Raw genomic sequence first — 24,064 nt, 5'->3', positions numbered from 1 at the left:
GCACGCTCCAGTGGCAGGCAGGTGACAGGGAAGCGGGGCGGCCAGCCTCGATGGGTCCAGAGCGACTCAGGCAGAGCGGGGCTCTCGGCGAGGGACAGCGGCCAGGCTTCTGGGTGTCACGGCCCTAGGAGGGGTGGCAAGGTGCGCAGAGCACTCCGGCGGTAGAAAGCACACGGCTCGAGTTCTCAGACGAGCGGAGACACGGTGAACCCACTGGTCCTGGGGTTCAGTTCAGGGGGCAAGCTCTTCTTCCAAGCCCTTGGAGATAGTTGAAGAACAAAGTGCAAAAGTCTCTTTCAGTCTTTTTCCTCTCCTTCCTCAGCAAGGCACCTACTGCAGGCCAGTCCCTCAGGTCAGGGAAAGTTACTCCTCCTTCAGCTTCTTCCAGGTCCTTCTAGTCGGGCAGAGTTCCTTCGTGGTTCAATCTGGATCTGATTTCTTAGGAGCCAGGCTCCTACTTTTATACAGGGATTCTTTTGTTCTTTAGCGCCAGGGGGCCTGGGCCTGGCTCAGTCCAGTTTTGGAGCACTCTGTTGTGGTGACTCGGCGTGTTCCTTTCAGCAGCAGGGCAGAGACATCAGCCGCTCCACAGGGGGCGGCGCCGGCTTTGTGGTGGCAGAGCACAGGTCTATTCAAGAGTCAGGGTGTACTCCTCCCACCCATCCTGGTGTAATCTCTCTACCCACCACCTGGCAGCCAACCTGTCTCCTGGAATCCCCCAGCCCTGCTCCTGTACTGTTGCTAGGCAGAACACACACCCACGGCAGAGGCGGACTGAGATGGTCAGGCACGCAAAGGCTAACTTTCTAAAAGCAGCATTTGCAAACCCAGGATATTAAAATAACCTTTACTAAAAGATGTATTTTATTATCCCGAGTTCAGGCATACTAAACATGACTTTCTACCATGCTCTCTGAGTCCACTGGGGTCACAGCGTGTAGCGATCCGAGCAGCCCATTCTGGCCTATGGAGAGCAGGTAGCCTTCAATAGTGAAAAACGAAAATGGCTGTAATTCACTATTAAGACATGCCACACACATCAGGGCATGTCCTACCTTATGCCTACAACGCACCCTGCACTTAGGCCTACCAGAGGGGTGACTAACATGTAGTTAAGGGAAGGTTTAGGGACTGGCAAGTGGGGACACTGGCTCAGTCAGCGCGACGGTACCAGACCGCGCGCAGGTTCTGCAGTGGCAGACCCTAGACACATTTTACCCCACTGCTTCGGTGGGTGACACAACCAGTGCTGCAAGCCCTCTAGCAGCATTTGGATATACAAGCCCTTGGCACCCCTGGTGCACTCTACTAGGGAATGATAGTAAACCAAATAAACCAAACGTGGAAGTCAATTCACATAATACATTTTACCATAGGGAGCACTTGCACTGTGGCACTGGATGGCAGTGGCACAGTGCCCTGAGCAGCTAACACCAACACAAAACACATTGAGGCACAGACAAAAATGGAAGGGTGACCCACGCCAATGGTGCCCGGTCTAACACCCACCAATACCACCACCACCACCAAAACCAATACCACCACCAATGCCACCACTACCAATACCATCATCACCAATACCACCACCACCCATACCACCAGTACCACAACCAATACCACCACCAAATCAACCACCACCAATACCAACACCACCAATACCACCACCACCAATACCACCACCATCAATATCACCACCTCCAATACCAATACCACCACCACCAATACTACTACCATTACAAATATGACAACCACGAATACCACTACTAATACCACCAATACCACCACCACCAATACCACCACCACCACCTCTAATACCATCAATTCCACCACCATCACCAATACCACTGCCAATACCAATACCACCACCACCAATACCACCCCCACCAATGCCACCACCAATACCAACACCAATACCACCACCAATACTGCCACCACCAATACCACCACCAAAACCACCAGCCATATCAATATCAACAATACCACCTCCACCACCAATACCAATGTCAACACCAATACCAAAGCATCACCACCAATACCACCACTACTACCACCAATACCACCACCAATACCACCACTACCTCCAATACCACCACCGCAATATAAATACCACCAATACCACCACTACCAATACCACCACCATCACCAATACCACCACCAATACCACCACCGATGCCACCATCAATACCAGCACCACCACCAATACCACCACCACCAATACCACCATCACCAGCAATATCACCACCACCAAAACCATCACCACCACCAATACCATCATCACCACCAATACCACTACCACCACCATCAATACCAAAAAAACACCAATACTAATACTACCACCACAATACCAATACTACCACCACCACTAATACCACCACCACCACCAATACCACCAGCACCAATACCACCAATACACCCACCACCACCACCAATACCAGCACCACCAATACCATCAATATGAATACAACAAACACCAATACCACTCCACCAATACAACCAACATCAACACCACAACCAATACAACCATCAATACCACCAACACAAACAATACCAACACCACCAATACCAATACCACCACCACCAATACCACAACTAATACCACCACCACCACCACCACCACCAATACCACCACCAATACCACCATCACCAATACCATACCACCACCACCAATACATCACCAATACCACTAACAACACCAATACCACCAATACCACCACCAATACCACCACCACCAATACCAGCACCAATACCAACACCACCAATAACAATACCACTAATACCAACCCACCAATACCAATACAATCACCACCAATACCACCACCAACAATACCACCACCACCACAAATACCACCACTACCACAAATACTGCCGCCACCAATACCACCACCACCAATGCCAACATTAAAACCACTATCACCACAACACATTCCACCACCACCAATACCACCACCATCACCACCATTACCAATATCACCACAACCAATACCAATGTCACCACCAATACCAATACCACCACCACCAATAACTCCACCAATACCACCAATAACAATACCACCACCACCTATACGACCACCATCAATATGACCACCACCAACACCAATACCACCACTGCCAATACCACCATTACCATCACCACCACTAATCCCACCAACACCAATACCACTAAATCCACCAATACCATCACCACCACCAATACCACCACCACCAATACCACCAACAATATCACCATCACCAATGCCAATTCCACCAACAGCACCAATACTAACACCAATACCACTACCACCACCAATACCACCACTACCACCAATACCACCACCAATACCACTATCACCAATACCACCACCACTAATATAAATACCATCAATGCCAATACCACCACCACCAATACCACCATCACCAATACCCTCACACCACCAGCAATACCACCACCACCAATACCATCACTAACAATACCAATACCACCACCACTAACACCAACAACACCACCACCAATACAACCATTACCACAATACCACCATACCAATATCACCACCAATACCACCACTACCACCCATACTACCATCACCAATACAAATACCACCAATACCCCACCACCATTACCACCAATACCATAACCAACACCACCTATACCACAACCAATACCACCATCAATACCACCACCACAAATACCACCACCACCAATACCACCACCACCACCAATATCACCACCACCAGCAATATCACCACCACCAATACTATCGCCACCACCAATACCACCATCACCACCACTACCACCACCACCAACACCACTTCCACCACCAATACCACCACCACCAATTAGAATACCACAGCCACCAATACCAATACCACCGCCAATTCCCCCACCACCAATAGAACCAATACCCCAACCAAAACCAATACAAACACCATCACCAATATTATTACCACCAACACCACCACCAGCAATATGAATATCACCAATACCACCACCAATACCACCACCATGAACACCACCACCAATACCACCACCAATACCACCACCACCAATACCAATAGCACAAACAATACCACCAATAACACCAACACCACCAATACCACAGCCAATACCACCACCACCAATAACATACCACCACCAATACCACTACCACCACCAATACCACCACCACCACTACCAACACCACTACCACCAATACACCATCAATACCACCACCAACACCAATAACAATACCACCAATACCAACACCACCACCACCAATTCCACCACCAATACCACTACCACCAATACCACCCCTACCACACATACCACTGCCACCAATACCACCACCACCAATAGCAACACTAAAACCACCACCACACATACCACCACCACCAATGCCACCACACCAATACTACCACCAATACTGCCACCACCAATACCAATATCACCACCACCAATACCAATGCCAACACCAATACCACCAACACCAATACTACCACCAATACCAATAACACTACCACTAATACCACCACCACCAATATGAATAACTCAAACACCAATACCAATACCATCACCACCAATACCACTACCACCACCACCAATACCACTACCACCACCAATACAACTACCACCACTAATACCACCAACACCACCACCACCAATACCAATACCACCACCACTAATACCACCACCAAAACCAATACCACCACCACCACCAATGCCACCACTAACAATACCACCACCACCAATACCACCACCATCACCAATACCACAACCAATACCACCACCAATACAACCACCACCAATATTAACACCACCAAAACCAATACCACCACCACCACCAATGCCACCACCATCAATACCACCACCACCAATACCAACACCACCAATACAACCACCACCAATACCAACACCACCAATACCAACACCACCAATACCACCACCACCAATACGACCAATACCAATACCACCACCACTAATACCACCACCAAAACCAATACCACCACCACCACCAATGCCACCACTAACAATACCACCACCACCAATACCACCACCATCACCAATACCACAACCAATACCACCACCAATACAACCACCACCACTAATACCACCACCAAAACCAATACCACCACCACCACCAATGCCACCACCATCAATACCACCACCACCAATACCAACACCACCAATACAACCACCACCAATACCAACACCACCAATACCAACACCACCAATACCACCACCACCAATACGACCACCATCAATATCACCACCTCCAATACCAATACCACCACCACCAATACCAATGCCAACATCAATACCACCAACACCAATACTACCACCAATACCAATAACACTACCACTAATACCACCACCACCAATATGAATAACTCAAACACCAATACCAATACCATCACCACCAATACCACTACCACCACCAATACCACCACCACCAATACCACTACCACCACCAATACAACTACCACCACTAATACCACCAACACCACCACCACCAATACCAATACCACCACCACTAATACCACCACCAAAACCAATACCACCACCACCACCAATGCCACCACTAACAATACCACCACCACCAATACCACCACCATCACCAATACCACAACCAATACCACCACCAATACAACCACCACCAATATTAACACCACCATCAATACCACCACCACCAATACCAACACCATCAATACAACCACCACCAATACCAACACCACCAATACCACCACCACCAATACGACCACCATCAATATCACCACCTCCAATACCAATACCACCACCACCAATACTACTACCATTACAAATATGACAACCACCAATATCACTACTAATACCACCAATACCACCTTCACCAATATCACCAACACCAACACCATCACTACCACCAATAGAACCACCACCAATACCACCACCACCACCTCTAATACCACCAATACCACCACCAGCACCAATACCACTGCCAATACCATCACCACCAATACCACCACCACCAATGCCACCACCAATACCTTCACCAATACCGCCACCACCAATACCACCACAAATACAACAAGCCATACCAATACCACCACCAATACCAATATCAACACAAATACCAATACCACCACCAACAATACCACCACTACTACCACCAATACCATCACCAATACCGCCACTACCTCCAATACCACCACTGCAATAGAAATACCACCAATACCACCACTACCAATACCACCCATACCACCACCATCACCAAAACCACCACTAACACCACCAATACCACCATCACCAATACCACCACCACCAATAACACCAATTCCCACACCACCACCAATACCACCATCACCAATACCAAAACCACCACCAATACCACCACCACCAATACCACCAACATCAACACCACCACCAAAACAACCACCAATCCCACCAACACAAACAATACCAACACCACCAATACCAATACCACCACCAATACCGCCACCAATACCACCACTACCAATACCACCATCACCAGTACCATACCACCACCACCAATACACCACGACCAATGCCAACACTAAAACCACTACCACCACCACACATTCCCCCACCACCAATACCACCACCATTACCAATATCACCACCACCAATACCAATGCCACCCCCAATACCAATAACACCACCACCAATAACACCAACAATACCAACAATAACAATACCACCACCACCAATACCACCACCATCAATACGACCACCACCAATACCAATAACACCACTGCCAATGCCACCAATACCATCACCACCACTAATACCACCAACACCAATTCCACTACCTCCACCAATACCATCACCACCACCAATATCACCCCCACCAACAATACCACCATCACCAATGCCACTTCCAGCAATACCACCAATACCACCCCCAATACCACTACCACCACCAAAACCACCACCACCACCAATACAACCACCAATACCACTACCACCAATACCACCACCACTAATATCAATACCACCAATACCAATACCACCACCACCAATACCACCACCACCCAAATCCGGAAATACAAATACCAACTCTACCCCTACCAATACCACCACCACTAACACCATCAGTACCACCACCAATACAACCACCACCACAATACCACCACCACCAATATCACCACCAATACCACCACTACCACCCATACTACCACCAACAATACAAATTCCACCAATACCATAACCAACACCACCTATACCACAACAAATACCACCATCAATACCACCACCACTAATACCACCACCACCAGGAATATCACCACCACCAGCAATATCACCACCACCAATACCATTGCCACTACCAATACCAACATCACCACCAATACAACCACTACCAATACCAATACCATTACCAACACCAATACCACCTCCACCAATAAGAATACCACAGCCACCAATCCCAATACCACCACCAATACCCCCACCACCAACATCACCACCAATACCACCAATACCCCAATCACCACCAATACAACCACCATCACCAATACACCAATACTACCACCAGCGATATGAATATTACTACCACCAATACCACCACCATGAACACCACCACTAATACCACTACCAATACCACCACCCCCACCACCACCAATACCACTGTTAGCAATAGCACCAATACCACCACCACCACCACCAATACCACCAATAAAAGCAGCACCACCAATACCACAGCCAATACCACCACCACCAATACCACTACCACCACCAATACCACCACCACCAATACCACCACTACCGCAAATGCCACCAATACTACCACCCCCACAAATACCAATACTAAAACCAGCACCACACATACCACCACCACCAATGCCACCACACCAATACTACCACCACCAATACCAATATCACCACCAATACTACCACAACCAATAACACCAACACCACTACCAACAACACCACCACCACCAATACCCCATACCATCACATGCACCACCAATACCACCACTACCAATACAACCACCACCAATAGCACTTCCACCACCAATATCACCAACCACAATAACAATACCACCATCATCAATACCACCAACACCACCACCACCACCAATGCCATCAGCAAGACAACCACCACCAATACCACCAGCACCATCAATACAACTACCAATAACACCACCAACAATATCATCAGTACCATCACAAATACCACCTATACCACCAATACCAGCACCACCACTAATACCACCACCAATAATACCACCACCTCCAATACCACCAATACCATCACCACCACTAATACCACCAACACCACCACCACCAATACCAATACCAATACCACCACCACTAATACCACCACCAAAACCAATACCACCACCACCACCAATGCCACCACTAACAATACCACCACCACCAATACCACCACCATCACCAATACCACAACCAATATCACCACCAATACAACCACCACCAATATTAACACCACCATCAATACCACCACCACCAATACCAACACCACCAATACAACCACCACCAATACCAACACCACCAATACCACCACCACCAATACGACCACCATCAATATCACCACCTCCAATACCAATACCACCACCACCAATACTACTACCATTACAAATATGACAACCACCAATATCACTACTAATACCACCAATACCACCTTCACCAATATCACCAACACCAATACCATCACTACCACCAATAGAACCACCACCAATACCACCACCACCACCTCTAATACCACCAATACCACCACCAGCACCAATACCACTGCCAATACCATCACCACCAATACCACCACCACCAATTCCACCACCAATACCTTCACCAATACCACCACCACCAATACCACCACAAACACAACAAGCCATACCAATACCACCACCAATACCAATATCAACACAAATACCAATACCACCACCAACAATACCACCACTACTACCACCAATACCATCACCAATACCGCCACTACCTCCAATACCACCACTGCAATATAAATACCACCAATACCACCACTACCAATACCACCCATACCACCACCATCACCAAAACCACCACTAACACCACCAATACCACCATCACCAATACCACCACCACCAATAACACCAATTCCCACACCACCACCAATACCACCATCACCAATACCAAAACCACCACCAATACCACCACCACCAATACCACCAACATCAACACCACCACCAAAACAACCACCAATCCCACCAACACAAACAATACCAACACCACCAACACCAATACCACCACCAATACCGCCACCAATACCACCACTACCAATACCACCATCACCAGTACCATACCACCACCACCAATACACCACGACCAATGCCAACACTAAAACCACTACCACCACCACACATTCCCCCACCACCAATACCACCACCATTACCAATATCACCACCACCAATACCAATGCCACCCCCAATACCAATAACACCACCACCAATAACACCAACAATACCAACAATAACAATACCACCACCACCAATACCTCCACCATCAATACGACCACCACCAATACCAATAACACCACTGCCAATGCCACCAATACCATCACCACCACTAATACCACCACCACCAATTCCACTACCTCCACCAATACCATCACCACCACCAATATCACCCCCACCAACAATACCACCATCACCAATGCCACTTCCAGCAATACCACCAATACCACCCCCAATACCACTACCACCACCAAAACCACCACCACCACCAATACAACCACCAATACCACTACCACCAATACCACCACCACTAATATCAATACCACCAATACCAATACCACCACCACCAATACCACCACCACCCAAATCCGGAAATACAAATACCAACTCTACCACTACCAATACCACCACCACTAACACCATCAGTACCACCACCAATACAACCACCACCACAATACCACCACCACCAATATCACCACCAATACCACCACTACCACCCATACTACCACCAACAATACAAATTCCACCAATACCATAACCAACACCACCTATACCACAACAAATACCACCATCAATACCACCACCACTAATACCACCACCACCAGGAATATCACCACCACCAGCAATATCACCACCACCAATACCATTGCCACTACCAATACCAACATCACCACCAATACAACCACTACCAATACCATTACCAACACCAATACCACCACCACCAATAAGAATACCACAGCCACCAATACCAATACCACCACCAATACCCCCACCACCAACATCACCACCAATACCACCAATACCCCAATCACCACCAATACAACCACCATCACCAATACACCAATACTACCACCAGCAATACGAATATTACTACCACCAATACCACCACCATGAACACCACCACTAATACCACTACCAATACCACCACCACCACCACCACCAATACCACTGTTAGCAATAGCACCAATACCACCACCACCAATACCACCAATAAAAGCAGCACCACCAATACCACAGCCAATACCACCACCACCAATACCACTACCACCACCAATACCACCACCACCAATACCACCACTACTGCAAATGCCACCAATACTACCACCCCCACAAATACCAATACTAAAACCAGCACCACACATACCACCACCACCAATGCCACCACACCAATACTACCACCACCAATACCAATATCACCACCAATACTACCACAACCAATAACACCAACACCACTACCAACAACACCACCACCACCAATACCCCATACCATCACATGCACCACCAATACCACCACTACCAATACAACCACCACCAATAGCACTGCCACCACCAATATCACCAACAACAATAACAATACCACCATCATCAATACCACCAACACCACCACCACCACCACCACCAATGCCATCAGCAAGACAACCACCACCAATACCACCAGCACCATCAATACAACTACCAATAACACCACCAACAATATCATCAGTACCATCACAAATACCACCTATACCACCAATACCAGCACCACCACTAATACCACCACCAATAATACCACCACCTCCAATACCACCAATACCATCACCACCACTAATACCACCAACAATATCACCACCATCACCATCAACAACAATATCACCAATACCGCCACCAATACCACAACCAAAACCACCACCACCAATACCAATGCCCTCACCAATACCAAAACCATCACCACCAATGACACCACAAATACTACCACCACCAATACCACTACCACCACCATCAATACCACCACCACCAATACCAATAACACCACCGCAAATACCAATACCACCACCACCACTAATATCACCACTACCAATACCACTGTCACCAATACCTACTCTACCAATATCACCAATACCACCACCTATACCACTACCACCACCTATACCACTACCACCACCAATACCACCACCACCAATATCACCACCTATACCACCACCAATACCACCACCACTAATATCAATACCACCACCAATAACACCACCACCAATACCACCACCAAAACCACAACCAATACCGCCACCACCACTACCACCAATACTAATACCGCCACTACCAATACCAATTCCACCACCACCAATACCACTACAACCATCACCAATACCACAAGCACCACAATACATCCACCGCCAATACCACCATCAATACCACCGCTACCACCAATACCAATGCCAACAATACCGCCAGCACCAACACCACCATTGCCACCACCACCACCAATACCATCACAAACCCTACCAATGCCACCACTAACAATACCACCATCAATACCACCACTACCACTAATACCACCAACACCAATACCACCACCACCAGCAATATCACCACCACCAATACCATCCTCACCACCACCAATACCACATCACCACCAACAATACCACCACCAATGCCAATACCACCCCCACCAATACCAATTCTATCACCAACAATACCACCACCAATACCACCCCCACCAATACCACCACCAGCACCCCGAACACCACCAATACCCTGACCACCACCAATACAACCACCACCACCAATACCAATATCACCACCAATACCAATACCACCAATACCAGCACACCAATATGAATATCACCACAACCACTACCACCACCAATACCAATACCACCAACAATACCACCATCACCAATACTACCACCATTAATACCACCCATACCACTACCACCACCAATACCAACACCATCACCAATACCATTACCACCAATACCAGCACCACCACCAATACCACTACCACTAATATCAATAAAAACACATTCCACCACCACCAATACCCCCACCATCAATACCACCACCACCAATACCATCACCACCAATACCACCAATGCCACAACCACCAATATGACCACCACCAGCACCAATACCACCATCACAAATACCAACACCACCACCACCACAACTGTCATCACCAATAGCACCACCACCAGAAATACCACCAATACCACCACCACCAATACCACCACCACCAATACCACCTCCAACATAACCAATACCACCACCAATACCACCAATACCATCACAAATACCACCAATACCACCACCAACACCACCACCAATACCAACACCACCACTAATACCCCCACCAATACCACCACCTTCAATATCACCAATACCGCCACCACTAATAATACCACCACCATTGCCAATACCACCACTATCACCAATACCAACAATACCACCAATACTACCACCAATATCACAACCAAAACACCACAACCAATAATAAAAATCATCACCAATTCCAATACCACCACCACCAATAACACCACAAATACCACCACCAACAATACCACTACCACCACCATCAATACCATCACAATCAATAACACCACCACCAATACCACCACCGCCACTAATACCACCACCACCATTTACCACCACCACCAGGAATACCACCATCACCAATACCACCTCCACCAATACCACCACAAATACCACCACCACCACCAATACCACCACCACGAATATCAATAACACCAATACCACCACCAACAATACCACTACCAATAACTCTACCACCAATACCACCAACACCACTGCCAATACCACCACCACCAATACCACCACCGCCAATACTAATACCGCCACTACCAATACTGATTCCCCCACCACCAATACCAATACTACCACCACCAATACCACAAGCACCACAATACCACCACCACCAATACCACCACCAATACCACCACTACAACCAATACCACCACCACCAATACCACCACCACCACCAATACCACTATCACCAATACCACCACCACCACCAAAACCACCATCACTAATACCACCTCCACCAATACCACCACCTATACCACTACCACCACCAATACCACCACCAATACCACCACTACCACCAATACCACCACCACAAAGAAAATACCACCAATACCACCAGCACCAATACCACCCATGCCACACCAGCAATCCCATCACCAACCCCACAAATACCACAACCAATACCACCACCATCACTAATACCACCACCACCATTACCACCACCACCACCAATATCACCACCACCAATACCATCACCACCACCAATACCACCATCACCACCAATACCACCACCAACACTCCCACCACCACCACCAATACCAACACTACCACCACCTATACCACCACCAATACCAAAACCACTGCAATACCACCACCAATACCCCGACCACCACCAATACCCTGACCACCACCAATACAAGCACCACCACAAATACCAATACCACCACCAATACCACCAGTACCACCAACACCAATACAAATATCACTACCACCAATACCACCACCATCAACACCACAACCAATACCATCACCAATACCACCACCACCACCAATAGCACCACCAACAATATCAATACCACCAATACCACCACCACCATTACCAACAGCACCACCAACAATACCACCACTACTACCACCAATACCATCACCAATACCGCCACTACCTCCAATACCACCACTGCAATATAAATACCACCAATACCACCACTACCAATACCACCCATACCACCACCATCACCAAAACCACCACTAACACCACCAATACCACCATCACCAATACCACCACCACCAATAGCACCAATTCCCACACCACCACCAATACCACCATCACCAATACCAAAACCACCACCAATACCACCACCACCAATACCACGAACATCAACACCACCACCAAAACAACCACCAATCCCACCAACACAAACAATACCAACACCACCAATACCAATACCACCACCAATACCGCCACCAATACCACCGCCACCAATACCACCATCACCAGTACCATACCACCACCACCAATACACCACGACCAATGCCAACACTAAAACCACTACCACCACCACACATTCCCCCACCACCAATACTACCACCATTACCAATATCACCACCACCACCAATACCAATGCCACCCCCAATACCAATAACACCACCACCAATAACACCAACAATACCAACAATAACAATACCACCACCACCAATACCACCACCATCAATACGACCACCACCAATACCAATAACACCACTGCCAATGCTACCAATATCATCACCACCACTAATACCACCACCACCAATTCCACTACCTCCACCAATACCATCACCACCACCAATATCACCCCCACCAACAATACCACCATCACCAATGCCACTTCCAGCAATACCACCAACACCACCCCCAATACCACTACCACCACCAAAACCACCACCACCACCACCAATACAACCACCAATACCACTACCACCAATACCACCACCACTAATATCAATACCACCAATACCAATACCACCACCACCAATACCACCACCACCAAAATCCGGAAATACAAATACCAACTCTACCACTACCAATACCACCACCACTAACACCATCAGTACCACCACCAATACAACCACCACCACAATACCACCACCACCAATATCACCACCAATACCACCACTACCACCCATACTACCACCAACAATACAAATTCCACCAATACCATAACCAACACCACCTATACCACAACAAATACCACCATCAATACCACCACCACTAATACCACCACCACCAGGAATATCACCACCACCAGCAATATCACCACCACCAATACCATCGCCACTACCAATACCAACATCACCACCAATACAACCACTACCAATACCATTACCAACACCAATACCACCACCACCAATAAGAATACCACAGCCACCAATACCAATACCACCACCAATACCCCCACCACCAACATCACCACCAATACCACCAATACCCCAATCACCACCAATACAACCACCATCACCAATACACCAATACTACCACCAGCAATACGAATATTACTACCACCAATACCACCACCATGAACACCACCACTAATACCACTACCAATACCACCACCACCAATACCACTGTTAGCAATAGCACCAATACCACCACCACCCCCAATACCACCAATAAAACCAGCACCACCAATACCACAGCCAATACCACCACCACCAATACCACTACCACCACCAATACCACCACCACCAATACCACCACTACCGCAAATGCCACCAATACTACCACCCCCACCAATACCAATACTAAAACCAGCACCACACATACCACCACCACCAATGCCACCACACCAATACTACCACCACCAATACCAATATCACCACCAATACTACCACAACCAATAACACCAACACCACTACCAACAACACCACCACCACCAATACCCCATACCATCACATGCACCACCAATACCACCACTACCAATACAACCACCACCAATAGCACTACCACCACCAATATCACCAACAACAATAACAATGCCACCATCATCAATACCACCAACACCACCACCACAACCACCACCACCACCAATGCCATCAGCAAGACAACCACCACCAATACCACCAGCACCATCAATACAACTACCAATAACACCACCAACAATATCATCAGTATCATCACAAATACCACCTATACCACCAATACCAGCACCACCACTAATACCACCACCAATAATACCACCACCTCCAATACCACCAATACCATCACCACCACTAATACCACCAACAATATCACCACCATCACCATCAACAACAATATCACCAATACCGCCACCAATACCACAACCAAAACCCCCACCACCAATACCAATGCCCCCACCAATACCAATACCATCACCACCAATGAGACCACAAATACTACCACCACCAATACCACTACCACCACCATCAATACCACCACCACTAATACCACTGTCACCAATACCTACTCTACCAATATCACCAATACCACCACCTATACCACCACCACCACCTATACCACTACCACCACCAATACCACCACCACCAATATCACCACCAATACCACCACCACCACCAATACCACCACCACTAATATCAATACAACCAATACCACCAATACCACCACCAATAACACCACCACCAATACCACCACCAAAACCACAACCAATACCACCACCACCAATACTAATACCGCCACTACCAATACCAATTCCACCACCACCAATACCACTACAACCATCACCAATACCACAAGCACCACAATACATCCACCGCCAATACCACCATCAATACCACCGCTACCACCAATACCAATGCCAACAATACCGCCAGCACCAACACCACCATTGCCACCACCACCACCAATACCATCACAAACCCTACCAATGCCACCACTAACAATACCACCATCAATACCACCACTACCACTAATACCGCCAACACCAATACCACCACCACCAGCAATATCACCACCACCAATACCATCATCACCACCACCAATACCACATCACCACCAACAATACCACCACCAATGCCAATACCACCCCCACCAATACCAATTCTACCACCAACAATACCACCACCAATACCACCCCCACCAATACCACCACCAGCACCCCGAACACCACCAATACCCTGACCACCACCAATACAACCACCAACACCAATGCCAATACCACCACCAATACCAATACCACCAATACCAGCACCACCAATATGAATATCACCACAACCACTACCACCACCAATACCAATACCACCAACAATACCACCATCACCAATACTACCACCATTAATACCACCCATACCACTACCACCACCAATACCAACACCATCACCAATAACATTACCACCAATACCAGCACCACCACCAATACCACTACCACTAATATCAATAAAAACACATTCCACCACCACCAATACCCCCACCATCAATACCACCACCACCAATACCATCACCACCAATACCACCAATAACATCACAAATACCACCAATGCCACAACCACCAATATGACCACCACCAGCACCAATACCACCATCACAAATACCAACACCACCACCACCACAACTGTCATCACCAATAGCACCACCACCAGAAATACCACCAATACCACCACCACCACCAATACCACCACCACCAATACCACCTCCAACATAACCAATACAACCAATACCACCACCAATACCACCAATAACATCACAAATACCACCAATACCACCACCAACACCACCACCAATACCAACACCACCACTAATACCCCACCAATACCACCACCTTCAATATCACCAATACCGCCACCACTACTAATACCACCACCATTGCCAATACCACCACTATCACCAATACCAACAATACCACCAATACTACCACCAATATCACAACCAAAACACCACAACCTATAATAAAAATCATCACCAATTCCAATACCACCACCACCAATAACACCACAAATACCACCACCAACAATACCACTACCACCACCATCAATACCATCACAATCAATAACACCACCACCAATACCACCACCGCCACTAATACCACCACCACCATTTACCACCACCACCAGGAATACCACCATCACTAATACCACCTCCACCAATACCACCACCTATACCACTACCACCACCAATACCACCACAAATACCACCAACACCACCAATACCACCACCACGAATATCAATACCACCAATATCACCAACACCACTACCAATACCACCACCACCAATACCACCACCACCAATACTAATACCGCCACTACCAATACTGATTCCCCCACCACCAATACCAATACTACCACCACCAATACCACAAGCACCACAATACCACCACCACCAATACCACCACTACCACCAATACCACCACCACCAATACCACCACCACCACCAATACCACCATCACCAATACCACCACCACCACCAAAACCACCATCACTAATACCACCTCCACCAGTACCACCACCTATACCACTACCACCACCAATACCACCACCAATACCACCACTACCACCAATACCACCACCACAAAGAAAATACCACCAATACCACCAGCACCAATACCACCCATGCCACCACCACCACCAGCAATACCATCACCAACCCCACAAATACCACAACCAATACCACCACCATCACTAATACCACCACCACCATTACCACCACCACCAGCAATATCACCACCACCAATACCATCACCACCACCAATACCACCATCACCACCAATACCACCACCAACACTCCCACCACCACCACCAATACCAACACTACCACCACCTATACCACCACCAATACCAAAACCACTGCAATACCACCACCAATACCCCAACCACCACCAATACCCTGACCACCACCAATACAAGCACCACCACAAATACCAATACCACCACCAATACCACCAGTACCACCACCACCAATACAAATATCACTACCACCAATACCACCACCATCAACACCACAACCAATACCATCACCAATACCACCACCACCACCAATAGCACCACCAACAATACCTATACCACCAATACCACCACCACCATTACCAACAGCACCATCAACAATAACACCAATACACTACCAATACCACCCCACCAATACCATATTACCAAAAATACCACTACCACGACCAATACCACCTCCAACAATACCACCACCAATATCACCACCACCAATAACAATACCACCAATACCACCACCACCACCAATGCCACCACCACCAATACCACTGTGTCAAGAATTCCTGTCATGCGAGGGGAGGAAAACGGTAACCAGCGAAAACGGACTACATCTCCCAGGATGCTTAGCGGTTGAGAGGTTATGTAAACAGGAGAGCTGTTACATAACTCAAGGAAAACACGCCCTTATGTAAACAGGAGAGCTGTTTCATAACTCAAGGAAAACACGCCCTTATGTAAACAGGAGAGCTGTTACATAACTCAAGGAAAACACGCCCTTATGTAAACAGGAGAGCTGTTACATAACTCAAGGAAAACACGCCCTATAAAGGGAGGAACCGGGAGGTACAACGCTGTCGGATATTGTGTTTACACCGACGTACCTGCTTAGTGAAGAGCAGTGTTCCGGAGTGGTGCTCCAGTAAGGCAAGAACGGAGGTAGGTCGAGTCGTTACTCCCTGGGCCGTGTCTTGCCCCATCGTCACCTGTGAAGGACCCGGAAGCTCTACCGGATAACCATTGAGCTTCGCTTTTTGACTCGGCTGAGTCAAAGCGCAGTGGCGCTTTTGCTGGTTGGAGTCGTAACTCCCAGCCCGACCAGAGATACAGGGACTGCCAGCTGTAACGCACACCAGGAGGTGTTTGCCGCGTTACAGACTCGGAAGTCCACAGGATCGATCGAGCGGCTGCTCTCGGTTCAGTCTTCTTTGCTTGTGATTGGGGTATCAGTGACGCATCACCAGGAGGTGACTCCGCGTCCCGGTGCAGTCTGAGGAAGAGGTTGAGCGGCTGCTCCCTTCAGGTAGAGACCCCGGCTGGGTGTTTCCCTGACTCCTCGATTCTCCCCAACACTCTTCGTGCCCCTCGCAGCCTACCGATTGGCATTGTCGGCCATTTCATTTCTGCCCTCTGTTGGCATACGCCGGGATCGGCGTATATGCAGAGGACGGTTAGGACCATCCGTGCTGTGGGCTGGTAACGTACTTAGCCTGGAGGATTCCAGTGACTATAACCTTTGTTTATTCCTTGTATTATTTTTGCCTTCATTAAAATAACTAAACCTTCACAAGTGGTTGCGTTCTCATTATCGTGTCTGTTAAACGATCCTGAGACGTTCAGGGCGTTACAAAATATCCGACCTTAATAACACTAACTGTCTCCCGGTCGATAACAGACATGGCAACACTTGATGATGTGCTGGCTGCTTTAGCGACCGTGCAAATTGAATTGGCTGCCTCCAGGCAAGAAACAGCCGATGTAAAAGCCAGACTGGATGCTATCCAATTGGACCCGCTCACGCCCAGCACCTCCCTCACGAACCAGACCCCTGCGGTAGTAGTGGAAATGCCGGTAGCCGTCCCCTTGGCAACACCAGAGAGGTACAGTGGGGATCCTAACACAGTGCAGGTATTCCTCACACAAGTGGCGCTACATTTATCGTGCAAACCAAGGGCGTTCCCCACGAGTCAGGCTCGTGTGGCTTTCCTTATATCCTATTTGGCTGGAAACGCGGCACAATGGGCCGTACCTCTGGTGAGCAGGGACGACCCCATCTTATGTGATTGGGGTGCTTTTCGCGAGGAATTCCTGAAAGTCTTCGACAGAAGGGCTGACTCGTACACGGCGGACCGTGAAATGCTTGAGTTGAGACAGGGATCCAACGACCTGGTGCAGTATCTCAACGCGTTCCGAAGGCTGGTTGCGGAAACCAAGTGGCCTGTTGCTAAACAGACGGCGCTCTTCCATCACGGGCTGTGCGATGAGCTCAAGGACGCCGTGGCTCATATTGACCCACAACCCAAGACATGTGAGGGCCTTATCAACCTGGTATTACGGCTGGAACATAGGCTAAGTGAAAGAAAGGGGGATCATGGGAGAAAAGGAAACTCCCTTCCATCCTATGTGACAGTGGGAAGTCCTGAAACTTCCACCGCATCCAAGGGAGAACCCATGGACATCGGCGCAATACGAGCGAGCCTCACAGCCACGGAGAAAGAGTCACGCCGTAAACAAGGATTGTGCCTATATTGTGGCAAAAAAGGCCACTACGTACGTGAATGCCCTGCCAAACCGAAGACGTCACGTTATCGGGCCAACCGGTCGGTAACAGCCGTGGTGGACGTACCGGCGGAAAACTAGAGGACTCCCAGACCAAAGAAGGGGCCTCTCGGAGTCACTCATCCATCCCTTCACTTTCCAACTCGGTCACTAAGGGACAACGACACCTGTTTCTCACGGTGCACGTGGGAGTGCATGACCAGTGGATACCCGTTGTGGCCATGGTGGATTCAGGGGCCACTGGCATGTTTATGGACCACAACGAGGCATGCAGGCTAGGGCTAGTGCTTCTTCCCAAAGCTGTACCCGAAGACGTCTATGCTGTAGACGGAAGGCGATTGGTGACGGGGCCCATCGGGCAGCACACGGGGGTCCTTCCGATGAGATGTGGGAGGAACCATTTGGAACAAATCGATTTTAACATCATCCGAGCGCCCCAATATGGCGTCATATTGGGATTGCCGTGGCTACAGAAACACAACCCCTCTGTGGATTGGCCAACACATCGCATCGAACTGACGTCACCGTATTGCATCCTGCATTGTGGAATAAGAACGGAATCCCTTGACGCAGATGAGAGCGGGAGTCAGACGGTGGCTACAGCGGCAGAAAAAGATGTGGCTCTCCCCCAGGCTTATCACAGTTTTGAGGATGTATTTGATGAGGTGAAGGCGGAAGTGCTACCACCACATAGACAGTTTGACTGCCAGATCGACCTGGTGCCAGGGGCCAGCGTTCCCAGCGGCAGGCTGTATGCCCTGACGGAGCCTGAAAACGTGCATCTCCGGGGGTACCTGGATAAACTGCTCAAGCTAGGATTCATCCGCCCGTCCAAGTCTCCGGCCGCCTCGCCACTCTTCTTCATCCCGAAGGCTAATGGGGAGCTGAGAGCCTGTGTGGACTTTAGGGCATTGAATGCGATAACCGTAAAGAATCGGTACCCCTTGCCTCTCATCAGTGTACTTCTGGAACAGGTCAAGAAAGCTCGTATCTACACCAAGTTGGATTTGAAAGGGGCATACCATCTGGTGCGCATGAGGGACGGAGACGAGTGGAAGACCGCCTTTAAGACCAGGTTCGGCCTTTTTGAGTACCTCGTCATGCCGTTCGGTCTGTGCAACGCCCCGGCAGCCTTTCAGTACTTTTTGAATGAGGTATTCAGAGAGGAGTTGGATATCTACGTGGTCGTATATTTCGACGACATCCTCATCTATTCGTCCAGTGTGGAGGAGCACGTACACCACGTCAAAGCTGTGCTCCAAAAGCTGAGGGAAAACATGCTGTTTTGTAAACTCAGCAAGTATGACTTCCACGTCACATCCGTGGAATTCTTCGGAGTGATGCTGAGTCCAGAGGGACAGGAGATGGCAGAACGAAAGATCAAGGCGGTGAAAGAATGGCCGGTGCCCCAAAGCGTGAAGGACGTCCAAAGTTTCATTGGCTTCGCCAACTTTTACAGGCGGTTTATAGATGGATTTTCAGGATTGATGGCCCCAATCACACAGCTACTGAGGAAGTCCAAGGAGTTTGTCTGGTCCCCTGAAGCGAACAAAGCCTTTGAGGCCCTGAAAAGCGCCTTTGGTAAGGCGCCGGTGTTGGCTCACCCCGATCCGGATCTCCCCTACGTGGTGGAAGCGGACGCATCGGATGTGGCGCTGGGGGCTATCTTGTCCCAACGCAACCACGACACAGGGGTGCTTCATCCCGTTGCGTACATGTCCCGCAAACTCAACGACGCCGAACGCAACTACCATATTGCGGAGAAGGAGCTTCTCGCAATCAAGGACGCCTTCACCGAATGGAGGCATTGGTTGATGGGGGCAAGACATGTGGTATCGGTGTACACGGACCATCGGAACCTACAGTTCATGACGGCCACAAGACACCTTTCTCCCAGACAGCTGCGGTGGATGATCTTCTTTGCGGGGTTCAACTTCCGCATCATATATCGGCCGGGGACGGAAAACCGGAAGGCGGACGCCCTGTCCCGTCAATCTGCAGTTAAGGAACCATTGCCTGCGACCAAGCATTCCATCATTTCCCCGAGGATGGTATTGGGGGTTATCCAACCGGATACTTTCCTGAGGGGAATAAAGAGAGGGATCAGGTCATTCGCATGGCGGAGGTGGCTCCTCAGTCACAGAGAATGGCAGCTGAAGGACGGGATACCCCTGAAGGGCAGGTGCCTATTGATACCCACGCCTAGGCTAAGGAAACAAGCATTCATCTGGTGCCATGACTCTCCATGCGCAGGTCATTTGGGCTTTGAAAAAACGGTGGCTAGCATGGGACGGCATTTCTGGTGGCCAACCATGAGAGTGGATGTCAGGAGGTGGGGACAGGAGTGTCCTACGTGTGCTACCATGAAGGCCGACCATGGCCGAACCCAAGGGCTCTTACATCCACTTCCGACCCCGGATAGACCATGGGATAGCATATCACTGGACTTCGTGGTGGGCCTACCGGTAGACCAGGGGATGACGGCAATACTGGTGGTGGTGGATTACTTGACGAAAATGGGGCACTTCATCCCCTGCAAGAGAGTCCCTACGGCCGGGGAATTGGCGTCACTACTCCTAAAGAATGTGGTACGACTGCATGGATTACCTGGGGTGATCGTGTCGGACCGGGTGTTCGCAGTTTACTGCGCAATTCTGGAAGACTTGGTGCACTGCGCTGCATGTTAAGACCGCCCTGTCCACCATCTACCACCCTCAAACGGACGGCCAAACCGAGCGCCTGAACCAAACGCTCAAACAGTATCTGCGATGTTTTGTGGACCAGGGCCGGGAAGAATGGGTCGACTTGCTATGGGTTGCAGAGATAGCCTATAACAACGCCACTCACAGCTCCACACAGTCATCTCCGTTCTATAGCAACTATGGCCAACATCCCAGGTTCTTGCCATTTCTACATCCGTTCAGAGAGGACAGGATTCCCGCCACAGCGGACAGGGTGGCACACATAAAAGACACGTTGATGCGCTCAAGGGCTGTCCTAATAGAGGCCAAGAGAAGATACAAGGCTGCGGCAGACAGGAAGAGAAGGCCCGGGCCACTGTACCGCACTGGAGACTACATCTGGATATCCACAAGAAACATGAGGTTTCGAAAGAACAGTGTGTTCCATCCCAAGTACATGGGCCCCTATC

Source organism: Triturus cristatus, chromosome 7 (genome assembly GCF_964204655.1).
Source record: "Triturus cristatus chromosome 7, aTriCri1.1, whole genome shotgun sequence".
Classification (NCBI taxonomy): Eukaryota; Metazoa; Chordata; class Amphibia; order Caudata; family Salamandridae; genus Triturus; species Triturus cristatus.
Note: the sequence above shows the minus strand (reverse complement) of the source record.